General features: G+C 42.3%; 2 non-coding genes across 2 annotated transcripts; both read left to right on the top strand.

The window, feature by feature from the left end:
• The first annotated feature begins 244 nt into the window (after positions 1 to 244).
• TRNAC-GCA lies at positions 245 to 316 on the top strand. Its single transcript has one exon. It is a non-coding gene; the product is annotated as a tRNA-Cys (tRNA).
• Positions 317 to 2,940: 2,624 nt separating this feature from the next.
• TRNAC-GCA lies at positions 2,941 to 3,012 on the top strand. The gene has a single exon. It is a non-coding gene; the product is annotated as a tRNA-Cys (tRNA).
• The last annotated feature ends 1,711 nt before the right edge of the window (positions 3,013 to 4,723 follow it).

The following is a 4,723-nucleotide window of genomic DNA, read 5'->3' as shown; positions in this document are numbered from 1 at the left end:
ATGGTGGATAGGAATAAGGCTCTGGGTACTGGCCAGTCTAAGAAGAGTTTCTTGGCTCCTGAGAACTAAGTTCTCAGGAGTCCTGTCTTTTTTCATAATAAACCTCTTCTAAAGCTTGTAATGCCCAGACTTCCTTCAGACAACATTCTAATTATAGCTCCCCTGAGTCACTGGAGGTTTTTAGAATCAGAATGTTGAGAGACAGAGAGAGAGAGATAGACTATAAAAGCAAGCTTACCAGCGTGGGGGTATAGCTCAGGGGTAGAGCATTTGACTGCAGATCAAGAGGTCCCTGGTTCAAATCCAGGTGCCCCCTGTGCATTTGTGTTTTTGTTTCGGAAGAACATGGATTGACTTTGACTTCTTATCTTCTATGGCTCATGGCTGATTGAATAATAACTAATGTCCCTTGCTTGCATTCTTAGTACATGCCAGTCTAGGCCCTTTACATTGGCTCTCCTCTATTTCTGACCACAGTTTTACAGGATAGATGCTTGTTTGTATTTCCATTTTACATGAGGAGGCTGAGAGTTGGAGATACTTAGTAATTCACTCAAGGTCAAAAAGCTATAAAGGGCAGATTCAGGATTTGAACCCAGAGCACACACTCTCCCTGACTTAAGTATACTACACATACTGTTCTCCTAATGTTAAAATCTTCGTGACAAAATCCTACCAGGCAATGTTCCCACAGTCCTGTAATTACCCATAGAGTTTCAGAACCTGCTGGCTACAAGGAAAATCAAGGACTGAGTGACTGTGCCCACACTTTGCATTGCCCTGGGGAAAGTGAAGGAATAGAGTTTTATCCACAGAACATTTTAGGGGAGGTGAACAAGAACTGGTCTGAAGTTTAAGGAACTGCACTTTTTCCTCTTTAAATCTTAAGGATTTCTATTACCTTCCATCCCCTGTTCATTTCCTACAGCCAAGTACCCCCACATTGGGTAGCTTCACTCAGGACCCAGGCATGGAGCCAGAAGTCAGGTGTAACTCCCACCCACAATACAGGCAATGCTCTGTTTTTAGATCAGTCTGCACAACATACACTGGGCACCTACTGTGTACCAGAACCATGCAAAGTGTGAACCCAGAGGTGAATAAGACATTAGCCCCTGCCCTCATTCAGGGTGTAGGCATATAGAATAAGAAAATAGAGTGTATGAGCTGTACCTAGCTGTGATAGGTGCAGTAACACAGAAGAGGCAGTGATTACATCTGTCCAGAGGAGGGGAGGTGAAGGTAAGCATCTGGAGGAGCTGACGGATGGAGGGTGGAATGGAGGTGGAGTTGTGGGGAAGGGTGGTTGCAATTCCAGGCAGAGGAAACAGCGCAGCAGAGCTGGAGCCAGGTAGATGCAGATGGAGGCAGCTGGAGCACAAAATGTGACATGGGGAGTGTCAAAAGATAACACTGAAGCAGGCGAGGCAGGTAAAAATCAGAAGAGAAGAACTGCATGCTGTGCTAAGAGACTTGAAGTTCATTGTGAAGGCGTGTAAAGGGCAGTGATCTAGATGGACTTAGTTTTCCAACAGGCTGCTCTGGAAGCAGTGCAGAGTGGATGTGGGGGTGGAGGCCGGGAGGATATTTAGGAGGTGGTGGCATTGACAGTGCAGGGGTGGAGATGGATTTGAGCAACGTCAAAGATAAAATCAATAGCACCTAGTGATTCCCTGGAATTGGGGAGGAGAGGGTGGGAGGAGCCTAGAGTTGCCTTAAGTGTTTTGGTCTAGATGACTGATTACAGGGTGGTGGCATCTCCGACCAAGACAGGAAGGAGACTGCTCAGCTGGTTCAGCAGGTGGGCTCTTCACACAGTCTGAGCCTATGCTGGAATCCTGGCCCCACCACCTGCTAGCTGTGTGACCTAGGGCTAGATATTCCAATCAATCTGTGCCTCAGTTTCCATCCTGTATACTACTACTAATGTGGATTTTATGGGATTTTTGTAACAATTACATGGGAGGTTGTCAGTAGAACTTTTAGTACCATGCCTGGCATATTGAAAATGCCCAACATATGTGAGCTATTATTATTACAACAAAGCAAAATAGATGGAGAGGCAGGTTTGGACAAGAAGATGATAAGCTTAGGTTTGGGTATACTGGGTTTGAAATCTGAGGCTCCGGTTGGGCATCAGATTGGGCAGGTGCTGGGAGTGGGTGTCTGGGGCCCTCAGACAGCTTGTGAGCTGGAGCTCTGGCTGCTGTTTGTTCTCTGGCTCCATGGCAGCTGACAGACCTCATCAGGGAAAATTTGTTGCACTGACAAAAATTTCCTTGACCCTTTGCTCAATCTTGGAGATGCACGAGATTGAGTTCTCAGATTGGAACGCAAAGGAATAGGAATCAGAGGTGTTCAAAATTGAATTTTGGGCTTTGGAACATCCAGGGTACTTTGTTTTTCTCTTTGGTGTTTTTTTGTTGTTGTTGTTGTTTGTTTGTTTGTTTTTGTTTCTTGTTTTTTTTTTTTACTCTGGAGTGAGATAGTTGGTCCTGGATGAGGTCCTTATTGAAAATTTGACGAAAACATGCACAATATACAATATGTGCAAATACATAATTTTGCCTATAATTTCAGAATTGAACATGAACATCTGAAGTCCATTTGTGGATACCCAGTTTAGATCCCTTCCATGTCCAATACTTGTTGGTAGCCCCTAATGCTCAAAACATTCATTGATGTATCCAGAGACCTATGGGCAACTGGTGGTGTATTTTTTAAAGCTGGAATAATAGACTGAGAATATAGCATTGAACTTCAGGTGTTGGGAAGAGAATGAGTATCCATGCTCTGGGAAAAACAAGAGATGGTACAGCTAGGAGGAGATTGGGGATGAGTTTAAATTCAAAAGGAATCTTAGACACCAGAAGTATTTATGAGGTGTTTTGCAGGTCATAAAGATGGAATGAATGTTTATTTGAAGCCTACTGGTGTCAAGGGGGTGTAGCTCAGTGGTAGAGCATTTGACTGCAGATCAAGAGGTCCCTGGTTCAAATCCAGGTACCCCCTCTGGCATACTTTTGCTCCTCTTGGCAGCTTCATTAAAAGTCCTGGACTAGGGTAAGGCAAGCAAGGTGCGTAAGGCTCAAAATTTAAGCAGATGCTTACACTCAGGTTCATGCAAGTGCCTTGGCTCATTAGTTCTCTTACAGCAGAGCTACCATCTCACATAAACTCACCCTGCCTCTAATACGCACACACAAACCCAGTCATAAACCATGACACATACACACACACGTGTGCTTTCTTACATGTGTTTTTATCTCTTTTTTCCTGTATATTTAATCTTATTAACCAGGTACTTTTTTTCTCTCTTTCTTCAAGTTTTTTATTTATTTTAGGTTTCATGGAAGAGTTTATAAATTCTGTAAATTTTAGATTTACAGAAGAATTGTTAAGATAGCATTAGAGAGGTTTTGTATACCCTTTACCTACCTTGCAACGTGTTAACATGTTACATAATCATGGTATATTTATCAAAACTATGAAATGAAATGTTTGAGGTGATGGATATGCTAATTACCCCAATATGATCATTATACACTGGATACATTTATCAAGATATCACACTGTATCACAATTATTGTATGTCCATTAAAGGTAATAATAAAATAAAAAAAGAACCTATGAAATAAATGCTGGTCCAACACTATTTTTTACTTTTTGTCAGTATAGACTAGATGTATATATTTATGGGTTACATAAGATATTTTGATACAGGCATGCAATGGTGCAACACTGTTAACCAAATGACAGACTATTCAGATTTCTCCAGTTTATTTTTTCTGCTACTTTTTTTTTTTTTTTCCGCTCCAGGATTCAATCCAGGATACTATGTTGCATTTAGTTGCTATCGTTGTAACATCTCAGTTAGACTGTGACAGTTTCTCAGTCTTTTCTTGTTTTTGTCACTTTTCTTTTAACCTTGACATTTACGAAAAATCCTGGTTAAATATTTTGCAGAATGTCCTTACTTTGGATTTGTCATGATTAGACTGGGGTTGTGAATTTTTAGAAAACCTATCACAAGGATAATGTGCCATTTTTTTCATATCACATCAGGGGTGGAAGATAAGGCCGCAATGATTTAAGGTTCTGCTATGCTGGTAAAACTTTTAGGGCCGGGTGTGGTGGCTCACGCCTGTAATCCCAGCACTCTGGGAGGCCTAGGTGGACAGATCATCTGAGGTCAGGAGTTCGAGACCAGCCTGGCCCACATGGTGAAACCCCACCTGTACTAAAAGTACAAAAATTAGCCGGGCGTGGTGGCTGGCGCCTGTAATTACAGCTACTCAGGAGGCTGAGGCAAAAGAATTGCTTGAACCAGGGAGGTGGAGGTTGCAGTGAGCTGAGATCGTGCCACTGCATTCCAGCCTGGGAGACAAGAGCAAGACTCTGTCTCAAACAAAACAAAACAACAAAAAAACAAACAAAACTTTTAGAGTCCAGCATCTGGGGCACATCAGCATATGCCTTCTAAAGTGAAAGATGTAGCTATGCCTTACACTGCTCACCACACAGAACAAGGCCCATTGCTTGGTGGGCCACTTTGGATTTGGGTGGCAATGTGTTTTGATGTGCTTCTCTGTTATATTTACCAGACAACAATAACCCATAAGACTGTCAGGTTCCAGTGGATCTTGGACCAAGAAAAAGGTCTGCAGTAAGAGTAGACTACAGTGAAATCTGGTCTTCTATTTGAGTGTTATGACTTAGTATT

Source organism: Mandrillus leucophaeus, unplaced genomic scaffold (assembly GCF_000951045.1).
Source record: "Mandrillus leucophaeus isolate KB7577 unplaced genomic scaffold, Mleu.le_1.0 Scaffold186, whole genome shotgun sequence".
NCBI classification, from domain to species: domain Eukaryota; kingdom Metazoa; phylum Chordata; class Mammalia; order Primates; family Cercopithecidae; genus Mandrillus; species Mandrillus leucophaeus.
Note: the sequence above shows the minus strand (reverse complement) of the source record. Positions and strands in the feature narration are given on the sequence as shown.